Below are 12339 nucleotides of genomic sequence, written 5' to 3'. Positions count from 1 at the left end.
ATTTAATGGCAGAGCCATTGGACAACATGGACAACTGCCAAGGCCAACTTCTCAATAGGAGAATAGTGAATTTTAGGACCTACCAAGCCTCAGCTCAAGTAATAAATCACATGCTCCATGAGAGCATCATCTTCCTGAATGAGAACCATACCTATGGTTGATTTTGTAGCGGCAAGATATAAAATGAACTCCCTACCATAATCTGGTGGACTCAAAAGCGAGGCAGAGACTAATGCCTTTTTCAAGGCATCAAACGAATGTTGCACAAAGTCATCCCATATTAATGGAACTCCTTTCTGCAGCAAACGCATAAACCATTTAGTGATCTCGGCATAATTCGCTATAAACCTTCTTAAGAAATTAGCCTTCCCCTGAAGACTTTGAAGTTGTTGAATTGAGAACAGGGGAGGCAACTGAATTATTGCCTCTACCTTGAAGGGATCAACATGAATCCCTTTAGTTGACACAATGAACCCTAGCAACCAACCTGATGTAACTGCGAAAATGCATTTATTTGGATTCAATCGGATCTTGTAAAAACAACATCGTTCGAAAACCAATCAAAGTTGACTAGGATGATCGATTCTCTTTCGAGAACGAGCAGCTAAATCATCTAAGTATGCTTCAATGACATGCTCGATGTCATGGAAAGTGTATGACATGGCCCACTGAAAATTCACTCCAGCATTTTTAAGACCGAAATGCATCTTTTTGTACGCAAAGGTACCTCAGGGACATATGAAAGTTGTCTTGTGCTGGTCTTCTGGACCGATAGATATCTGATTATAACTGGAGAATCCATCCATGAAGGAAAAAATCTCATTACCTGCACATTCATCAACTATCTAATCAATAAACGGTGTTGCGTAATTATCTTTCGGACAAGCTTTTTTCAAATCCCTAAAGTCAATGCATAAAAAGATTGTTCCTTGCTTTTCATCAACTCGAACTAGATTATAAACCCAATCCGTAAGAGGAACGGGGTATATGAAACCCGCCTTCAGTAGCTTCTCTACTTCAGATTTAATAGCTGTTGCTTTCCTAGGATTAACCGTCCAAAGCTTTTGATGAATCAGCTTCGTGTTTTCATACGTCTTGATCTCATGCTGAATGATGGATGGATCAATACTGGGAATTTCTTCATAAGACCAAGCAAATACATCCCGAAACTCATTGAAGAGGTCGGTGTAAATTTGAATTTCTTCAGAGGAACACTCGGCTCCGATGAAGACATTCTCTATCACGCTAGGGTTCCTAGAGATGTTTATAGGTACGGTTTTCAAAATGATCGACATGTTATGTGTGTTGGAGCCAAAGGGTTTGAAATCGTACAAACATCGCTAGTGAGCAGATTGGAAAACCTAGACTTAACCTCTCGCAACGGGGGAAGAAAATATGAACGATGGTGTAAGTCTCCCCAAGGTCAATATACAACAGTCATTGCTTCTAAGATCGCTTCTTCCGATGGTAAAACTATATCTAAGCAGTCCATAGCGGAGGTAGAATCAATGGTCCAAGCTGGGGCCACATCACCATCTAACTCCTCTTTAGAGAAAGGAGTAGAATGGTTGTCTACAGAGTTGACGATAAATTGATATCTAAGTGGTGGGCTCCAGTATTGTAGCAATAATGCTACAACTCCTGGAGCTTCCTTCTCTAATTTTATCAACACGGTAGTTCGTAACAAACTTGGAAGCGACGGTGCTGTATGCACAAGTACTAGCTCTTGTCGCCGCTGTCACTTGGTCAGCTGGCACAAGTCCGCTAGGGCTCAAGCCAACTTCTATATGTTCTCAGAAGAAGCTTTTTAAGTGATGAACGAAAGCTATCTCAAAGGAAATTATCCTACTTTGCAAGAATGAACTGAAAGCCAACAAAACATGGAAACCCTAGTAAACCCTAATTTGACCAGCTTAATCCTTACGATGCAATGGTGGGAATGCAACTTCTAAAAATGATGCCATTACTTCTATTGGGATGAGATGCATGTGTTTAAACTACTTTCATCTGAAGAGAACATGTTTTTGTATTTTTGCTCAAGTTGGTGGAGTTATTATGACTGTGCTTCTTACTGGGTCTTGACTGTGCAGGGGTAGAAAAAGGGGAGGAAGGCTTGGAAAAGGTCAGGAGGTCTTCTGAGAGGGTCTAAGGGATCCCTTACATCATTCCATAGAAGTTCACAAAGTACATATGCCTGGCAACCATGTTTGCAAGCTTCTACAGGATGTCTGCAGGGGATTCTACAGGAAGTTCAGGAATTCTACAGGAAGTCTGCTAACTTCTACAGGATGTTTTGCAATAGTATTTTTGGGTGATGGATGGGTGAATGAGCTGTATGGGTGGATAGGGAGGATGAGAGGGGAGCTTGTGATGGCTTATGGACAGAGAGATGAGATGGAGAGGGGGTGTGTAAAGCTGGTTGGTCGATAGGAGGGTAGAGGCAATGGAAGGCAGAAAAGATGAAACAACGTGGATAATAGAAGAGTTGGTGGGAAAATGATCTAGTTGGGAGATGAGTAGATGGCCTAGGCACGGCTAAGAAGGATAAGGAAATGATAGAGTGGTGCTACGCAGTGTAAATGAAACAAATCACCTCTGTCTTGCATATAACCGAAATGTCATCAACCTACTCTAACCGTTTTATTAGAAACCAACGAACAACAATGTAGTTTAAGGGAAAATCATGCATGGTGCTGAAACAAAGAGTTATTCCACCAGATCTAAATGAATGGACACTTCTACAACTGAAAATATTACGTTAAAGCTTGCATGAACATGTAAAACTGTGTTTTTGGTGGGTGGCACGGGCTGCAATCCCAATCTCTAACCAGAGGTGGAAGTTAGTGTGCAATCAACCACTTTTTGGAGCTTTGATCACTCTAATCTAAACTACTAAAAGCAACTTTGTTCATAACACTAACCTATGTAGCCACACCAAGAAATCCGAACCAGCAAACTGTGTTTCCAAGTGCATGTAAAGGACAAGAAATATAATGCTGAAAGAAAGACAAGTAACAATACAAAGAAATGAGGCCTATTGCTCTCAGGTTGGGCCCAACCCTGAGAGCTATAGCTCCTCTAAGAACTCAGAGCTGCCTCAAATCTGTCTACTTATTCATTAAGAGATAATAGTCAAAAGTCTGATAACATGCCAAAAATGGCTTACAAAAAGCAAAACGAGCTATAGCTCGTAATTCAGAATCTGCAACAAAGGTTCAAAAGTTCCCATCGAAGGCTACAGCCTCAATATTTATACATTATGAAGGCCAAGCTGGCCTCCTAAATAAGTGGGGCTTGGCTGACCAACTAAAAGTAAACTGTTGTTCCCTTAGAATCCGTTGGTTGCCTTCTAGCTCGGTGGTGATAGCTGTTAGAGCTCGAAGTTGAGGTGGAGATTACGAGGAAGGCCATTCAAGGCTGTGGAAAACCTTCCTACAAAACCGCAATGCCACCTTGGTTGTCTCCTTGCCTCCATCTGCGTGGTTTTGCTCCATTTAATGTCAAAAAACCTGAAATAAACATGTATTAGCCACCTAGGAATAGTGACTGCCCTCCTTCCTACAAATAACATGAATATACTAAGAAATGATGCATAAGTGATAAAAAATGAAGGGTTGAGCAAGGGTAAGTAGGCCAAATGAGCCCAAAATGTTACCAAATTTGGGGCTCATCATCACCCCCCAGCTAAAATATTTGCTCATCCTTGAGCAACTAATCCAGCTCCTCATCCTTCATTGCCTTTACTGCCACCCTTACATCCCAAGCCTCTGTAGTAGTGTCCTCCTTGCTGATATGGAAACTAGCCTTTCTGTTCACCTCTTCCCACTGTTCATTATCATCCTTCTCTGTGCTGCCTTCCATCAATCTTAGCAGCAGTGGTGGGCTTAGTTTGAGGCCAATCCGGCTGGCCTGGAGGTTTTGCATGGATTTCTTATAGAGGGCCACCCGTACTAGAGCTTCCCTCATCCGAGTTGGGGTATGATACTCTCTGATTTTCAGACTGTGGGCTAAGGTATTCCATCTGCGGGTGCAATCTTGGACAGCGTTGTCTCCTAACAGTCTCTCCATGTCCTCAAAATGCGCTATGGCTTGGGCCTGCTGATCCATATATCTTAATGAAGCTTGAGGGTCAGTGGACAAGTGTTGGTGTGCCGAGATTAGTGCAACTGGATCCCCTGGTTCTGCTCTAATTAGCAATGGCTCATTCAGCTCCCGGTTCATGACCGCTTTGGCTTCTGCTGCTCTTTTGTCCTCATGGTTCAACCATGAGGCAAATGCCATTAATTTCATATCTCCCAAGGCCGTATTGGGATCCCATGAAATTACATTAGGCAGGGCCAAATTATGGAGGAAGAACTCCGCTAATTTGGCCTTATCCTCTGATGAACTAGTGTTGCATACTTCAGTGAATTGCTGTGGGTCTTGGAGCTGAGAGATACCTCTTTGTGCCAAGGTATTGATTTGAAATTGCAGCCATTGGTCTTTCAGGTACAGGCCATAGGGTTTGGCCGGCTGTCTGCATTGTATAGCATCCATGGCCCAACTGGCCATGCAGGCCAATTGTGCCTCTTTCTGCTGTAGCTGTTGTCTGAGAGCTTGCACCTCAATTTGTGCTTGTTGTTCTGCTTCCTGTAGATGCAAGGTTGGCTCCCCAAGACCGGTTTGTAGTTCCTTTTTGCCTTTCTGTTCTATTGTGGTGTCATTGGAGGGTGTACCTGTTCCTGTCCTCAGCTCCTGTAGCTGCAATCTAAGCCTTTCGTTTTCTTCCTGTAGGAACACTCTTTGGCAATTTACCACGTGTTTAGCCATGGCCAATTCACTTCTGGCCTCCTTAAGTTGCTCTTGCAAGGGGCCTATGTCCGCCACACCCTTTGACTTGGCTATTTTCATCCACGTGTGTGTACGTACTCTCTCTTCCTCCAATGCAAATAACAGTGGCACAGTGAATTTCTGAGGTATAATTTTGCCAGCCTCTAAGAAGTTGTAATATGAACTCAGACTTGGTTGAGGGCTAGGCTCTGGAATGTGCTCCTTTTTTACTTCTCTTGGTGGCTCTACTTCACCCTCCCTCGGTGGTGATGAGGGTGCTTCTCCTTCCATTCTCTCTGTTTCTTTAAGCCTGGCTAAGGTTTCCTATAGAGCATCCTCAGCATCCTGTAGCCGAGCTTTTGAAGCCAGTTGGTCTAACCTTTCTTTCCAAGTAGTTTTCTTCGGGCTCCCCCTCTCATAGGTGACTGATATCCTTGAGGGGGACCTCTCCTTGGGCGAAGTAGGGGCATCATCTATGTTGATTGGGCTGCTGGACGGAGGTTGTGGCTTGCCCGTCTTTATTCTCACACTTCTCCTAGCTTTAAAATATAAAGGGGTCTCCCTCTTTCTCTTCTCCTTTGGCTTAGGAGGTGTGTTGAGGGCGGCCAGCACAGCTGCTGCCTCCCTTGCAAGAATGTCAGCTTTCTTCTCCTTGGGTTTCGTTTTCTCAGGGCTTCCTGTAGAAGACCCTTTTTTGGTTGATTTCGGGCTTCCTGTAGAAGGCCCTCTTTCAGCTGATTTCGGGCTTCCTGTAGAAGCCGGTTTCGGTTTTCCTGTAGAAACAGGTGGCACCGCTTTAGATTGCTTTGCTGAGGGTGTTTTACTTTTCGACTTGGTTGATGCTGCTGTCGAGGTGCCTTTGCTAACGTGGACCTGCTTAGCCTTGTCCACTCTGCTTTGTAATATTTTCTCTCTGGCCGTCAACATGGGTGTGTCATCCTTCTCTTTGGCACCCTTTTTCTCTTGTTTCTTCTCTTGTTGTTTCTTCTGCTCCGTGGTCATGGTCTTCTGGCCTTTTTCTTTCTTCCCTGCGGGCACTGACTCCTTCTCCTCACTGCTAGATGAACCAAGCTCTTCGGTCAGCATCTTTATATCACCATCCTTGGTCAAATTTCTGAAGGCTTCCCATGAGAGAGGAACCTTGTATGTGTGGAGTGCATCCTCCACGAGGAGTTTAATGAGTCCATGGTGTGCTACCTGATCTGGTGTGCCTTCTTTTAACTTGGTGGCACATTCAATCATAGACTGTAGTAGAAAGTAGGGGATACTCAGTTTTTTTTCTACAGGTAGGTCCATCTGGTGCCTTAATTCCGTGAGTAACCGAAAATGGTACCCATATACAATGCTAAAACGACCTTCGCAGGTGATGTACTTCATAATCTGGAGGCTAACTTCACTCCACAGTGGCAGTAAGCTGGTTCTTCAAACCCCATTTTTATCTTCTGAGAATTCCTCCTCTGGTGGAAAGAATTCTTTCTTATCCTGTTGGCCCAGTTTCCTTTCTTCTTTATCCCATGGTAATCCCATTTGGAGCTCAGTAACTCGGCTGATGAATTGTGGGGTGAGTCTGAGACTCAAACCCCTGAAGTTAACGGTGGCCAATGTTTTGGATTTCGGCTTTAGAGCTTGCAAAAACTCCTCTGCCACCTCATCGTCATAGCCCTGCAATTTGTCGCAGAATGACATCCATTGCGCTTGCGTGAATAGCTCGACCACCTCAGGATTCTCTCTTAACTTTGTTGAATCGGTTGGTTCCCTTCTGATGAACCCACCCGGCATGGTGAAAAACTGTTGCGTCAGCTGGAGGTGGCGAGTGCGGAAGAAAATTGGCCTACTGGGACAGAGCGTAGAATTATGCCTCTGTCACGCATACAATTCACGAAAACTTATCTCCCGATGATCTTAACACAACTTAATTATACTGACATCCTGTAGGATGACAATTCATGTGACGGCAGACAATACTTGCAAATTTTTTTTACGACCAGACTGTAGAACGTCGACTCTGCCACCCTCGAAACCAATTGCATGGAAGGTTCAGGCTTACCTTTTTAATCCGCCACCTTTTGACGTGAGGAACCCAATTTCCTGTAGAAGCAGCTTTCCTGTAGAAGCAGCGCACGAATTCTGGAGGATATTGCAGTGGGTCTGCACTCTCTGTGCTGCTTAACAGGCGTTCAAACGGCCGAAGACTTGGAGTGTCGAGCTTCAGAGGAATCCGGATGCTCACTCGACTTTCAAACGGTGAATGATAAATGCGTGGGGTGGCAATCTAGCCGATTAGATTTGAATCCGGCGGAATCCGTGGCACGGGGGTGAGCTGTCCCTGCCGGACCGTTGGACGACGTCACTCCATCATTCGTCTGCAAGTTCCCTTACTGCCACATCATTCCCCGCAGATCCGCCGCCGTCATTTCTGTTACAACTCGTTTCTCCCCGACTGGACGGCTCTCACGTGTGCACTGCCTGTTCCTTTTTGCCACGACCACCGCTTACCATCAGACTAGACCATCTGACTGGTCGACGTGGCCAGTCGATTGGCCATACAACCGCTCAACCCATTCACTCCACACTTGCAAAAATTTTCAAAGTAAAATTCATGCAATTTGACGGAAGAAAGGGTCGAGGCACTTACCTGTGCAGTCGTGACATGATTCTTCGGGCTTTTGGACGATGATGAGTAGATTTGTTTGCTGCTGCTTGATTGCACAGGCCCGGAGGTTCCTCTTCACAGGTCGCTGACGATGATTCTTATGATTCGGCTGCATGTGCCTGCGTTATCCTTGCATGTTGCAGGCGATGGAATTGTGTACACTCTAGTTGGCTTAACTGCTACGGGACTCCTGCAGGATGTCCTGTAGCAGTTTTTCCTCCTCGGGTGCATGCTGCACGATGAAGATAGTCGCCTCACGATCACGCTCACAGAGCTCATGGATAGCTGGGATGGGTATGGCATGGCATCTCACCGTCTTTTTCATTTAAAAATTGCTTTCTCTTGATAACTCAATGATCTTCTTTGATGGTGCAGGTATCTTCATTGCATGTCGATAGGGGTGGTAGAAAGAGGTGACAGTAGTGTGTGAGGGAGAGAATGGTAGCTTGCATGCGTCCATACCGGGCCTTGGTCATTAGTTCTCCTCATACAATCCGTTCTGGGCCGTCCAAAACTTCTACAGGAAGTTTCCTGTAGAAATACGGAACTTCCTGTAGAAAGTTTGTACTTCCTGTAGAAAGTCTGTAACTTCCTGTAGAAGACTAAGCTGTTACGAAATCGTGCCCATACCTTGGAGAAGATGAGTATCCTTGGAGGAGGTGTTGGTGAGGTCTCCTGGCAGCATGATAAGGATCCTTGACTTTGAGTTGAGAGACCTCCTCTCCTTCATAGAACACCTGCAACCTGCATGCATTTCCACATTATAAACTTGCTGTCCCTGGCTTTTTTGCTTATTGTTTTTTTCTTTCTTTGCTCTTCTTTTTTTTTTTTTTTTTTTTGAAAGATAGCAGGGGCGCCTCAATGAGGTTTTCACCCTTTCCATCTGCCTTAAGCGCCTCAAAGAGGTTTTCACTCAAGGGTCTTTTTTTTAAATCCTTTTTTTTTGTTTTTTTTTGTTTTTTTTGAAAGACAATAGGGGCGCCTCAATGAGGTTTTCACCCCTACCACCTGCCTTGGGAGCCTCAGAAAGGTTTTCACCCAAGGATCTTTATTTTTTTTTTTATTTTTTATTTTTTTTAGATCTTTCAGTGTATGCCCAAAGCAGAGGCAGAACCCTTCTCTATGACCAACACTGATTTCTCCACATTTTTGATGAACTCCTGTCTTGAGAGAGGTTTCCTGTAGATCTTCAGTCGATGCCCATTGACAAGCATGGGGATGGCCTCCTCATCAATGGTCCGAATAAGAACAGATCCATTGTCATGACATTTTTCCACTGCATATGGTCCCAGCCAGCTGGTTCTCAGCTTTCCCTTGAAATCTTTGTGCCTGGAGTCATACAACAGTACCCAATCTCCTGGCTGGAATTGCTTGTCATTGAGGTGTTGGTCATGCCACACCTTTCTCTGAAGTTGAACCACTTCTGAGTGAAGGAGGGCCTACATTCGGTGCTCGTCCAGTCCATTCAGCTGCAATAACCTTTCTTGTTGTGCATGGCTAAGATCTAGGTCCCGCTGAGCTGCCATCCTCAAAGTGTTGTATTCAAATTCAATGGACAGCAAAGCTTTCTTCCCATAGACCAGCTCATAAGGTGTGAAGCCGGTTGTGGTCTTCCAGGTGGTGTTGTAAGCCCATGTGGCCTCAACCAGGCGATCTGCCCAATCTTTCCTACTGCTGCTCACCACCTTAGTCAAAATCCCTTCCAGTGCTCTGTTGGTGACTTCCACTTGCCCATTTGCCTAAGGATGATAGGGGGTGGAAGTCCTATGCTTGATTTTGTGATGAGCTAGTAGGTCTTCAATTAGGTTGGATGTGAACTAGCTTCCTTGATCGGTGACTAGCTCTCTTGGGTAGCCAAATTTGTAGAAGATGTCCTCTCTTAAGAACTCAGCCACCTTCTCTTCTGTTGCTGCTTTGATTGCCTTAGTTTCTGCCCACTTTGTCAGGTAGTCAGTGCACACAATGATGTAAGACCTTTGCCTCGAAGGAGTTGGACCCACAAAGTCCATACCCCACTTCTCAAATGGCTCAAGAGTCACTTGAGGTTGGAGAGGTATCTCATCCCTTTGAGTCGGTTTCCCCATTCTTTGGCATCGGTCACATTGGCTGATATATCTTCTGACATCTTGATGAAGTGTGGGCCAATAGTAGCCTGCCTGCAGGATTTTGAAGGCAGTCCTCTTTGCTGCAAAATGTCCTCCACAAGGCCCATCATGACAGGTGAGGAGGATATCAAATACTTCCTCCTCCCTTACACAGCGCCTTAAGATCTGATCAGGGCCAAGCTTGAACAGGTTGCCCCCAATCCAAGTAAATGAGGCACTTTTTCTGATGATTCTTCTCTTCTCTCTTGAGGATAGGTGCGGAGGGAACTGTGTTGAAACAAGGTAGTTTTCTATGTGAGCAAACCATGGAAAGAGTACTGAGATAGCAAACAGATGTTCATCGGGCATCTGGTCATCCACTGTTCCATCCTCATCTGCAGATAGATCCAATCTAGATAAAAAGTCAGCAACAACATTTTCTTTACCTGGTTTGTCAACAATGGTCAAATCAAACTGCTGCAACAAAAGTAACCATCTAATAATACGAGCATTCACATCTGGTTTATTCATTAAATATCTAAATGCAACATGATCAGTATGTACAAATTTTTGATAGCCCGTGATATAATGTCGGAACTTGTTCAGTGCATGGACCACAACCAAGAATTCTTTCTCGGTTACAGTGTAATTCAGTTCTGCTTTGGACAAGTTTTTGCTGACAAAGTAAATGGCATACGGAAGTTTTTGTTCAATTTGTCCTAAGGCTGCCCCTATGGCTTTGTTCGAGGCGTCAGTGTGGATGTGGAAAGGTAGGGTCCAGTTGGGACCTCTCAAGATTGGGGCAGACACCAACTTGTCCTTTAATTCATTCAAAGCCCTCTGACAATCGTCAGTCCATTTAAACTCCACATCTTTTGCCAACAAACCAAACAATGGTGAGGCTAGCTTGCTGAAGTCTTTAATGAATCTCCTGTAATACCCCGCTAATCGTAAGAAACTCCGAACATCCATTACCTTTTGGGGAGGTGGAACCTTCTTGATGAGAGCAATTTTGTTAGGATCCACCTGTAACCCTTGGCAAGAAATGGTGTGGCCTAGCACAGTCCCTTCAGTCATCAGGAATTCATCTTTTTCAGGACTAAGGGACAGGTTCATCTCAATGCATTTGGTTAGGACTTTTCCAGATTGGACAATGCTTCCTTGAAGTTGGACCCATAAGGAGTGAAGTCATCCATATAGATTTCCACCGCATCATGGACCAGCTCAGAAAAGATGCTCAAGACGGCTCTCTGGAAGGTAGCAAGAGCATTGCATAGCCGAAAGGGAAGAACTCGGTAGGCAAAGGTACCCCAAGGACAAGTGAAGGTGGTTTTATCTTGGTCTTCCGTGCTGATTTGGATTTGGTTGTACCCGCTAAACCCATCCAGGAAAGAGAAAAACTTCTTTCCTGCCAATCCATCCAACACTTGATCTATGAAAGGTAGAGGGAAGTGGTCTTTCTTGGTAGCTTTGTTCAGTTCTCAGTAGTCCACACAGATTCTCCACTTCCCATTTTTCTTGGGAACCAACACCAGAGGGGACACCCATTCGCTATCTGAGATGGGGTAAATGAATCCGGCATCCAACAGTTTTTGCAATTCTTCCTTGACAATGTCCTTAAGGGCTGGATTCATTCTCCTCTGGGGTTGCCTAACCGGTTTACAATCCTCCTTGATGTAAATGTGATGGGTACAGACCGAAGGATGGACTCCTTTCATCTCCTTATAGCTCCAAGCAAAAGCATCTATATGACTGGCCAACAGACTACACAGCTTCTCCTAGGAAGGAGATAGGGAGGAGCTGATCTTTAACGTTCTCTCAGGACCGAACTCCACATTGTTGACTCTGGGAGTGACAGGGTTGGTTGCACAAAGGTCCACTAAGGTGCTGGCTTGGGCATCCTCCATCAATTCCTCTAAGGATAGTGCACTGGGAGGTGGATTCTGGATCAAGGTTTCAATCAAATCATCCTCGGTTGGGGGGCCTCCCCTAGTGGTGTCTAGGGTGCACAAAGGTGCTGAGTACACCTCATCTTCTTCTCCTTCCTCCAACCAAAGTGGTAAGTCATCAAGGATAATTTTAGGGGCGAATGTTCGCCCTTTGGCGAAATTAAGGGGTTTTAAATTTTTAGTGGGCGAATATTTTGTATCATAGTACATTTTTACAAATCACCTCAAATAGCCCACCTTATTTTAAGGGAGAGGGTAAAAAAGGTAAATTTAGCCCTTGAAATTAGGACTTACAACCTTCCATTCGCCCATTTTCAAGAATAGGTTTTATTTAAGTGAATCCATTCGCCCATTTTCAAGAATAGGTTTCATTTAAGTGAATCCTATGCGCCAAATACCATATTTATAAAAGAGGTATGGTAAATTAATAAAAATATAAATAAATGAGAGGTATGGTAAATAAATAAAACATTTTTTATATTTACTCCATAAGTCACCTTATATACATGTAAGGGTGTAAACAAATAAAAATATAAGTAAAGTGGATGTATGGTAAATAAATAAAACGTTTTTTATATTTACTCCATAAGTCACCTTATATACATGTAAGGGTGTAAACAAATAAAAATATAAGTAAAGTGGAGGTATGGTAAATAAATAAAACGTCTTTTTATACTTACTCAAAAGGTATGGTAAATAAATAAAAATATAAATAAACTAGACGTATCGTAAATAAATAAAACCTCTTTTTATATTTAGTCCATAACCCTCGTTCTATTTATGAAGGCTCAAGAAAGAGGTTTTATTTAAGTGAATCCTATGGGCCAAATACCATATTTGTAAA

This window comes from Pinus tabuliformis, chromosome 5_2, assembly GCF_031772625.1.
Source record: "Pinus tabuliformis cultivar Carrire ecotype Pingquan chromosome 5_2, CPIR1, whole genome shotgun sequence".
Taxonomy (NCBI): Eukaryota; Viridiplantae; Streptophyta; class Pinopsida; order Pinales; family Pinaceae; genus Pinus; species Pinus tabuliformis.
The sequence above is the reverse complement of the archived record's forward strand: the minus strand, read 5'-3'. Positions refer to the sequence as shown.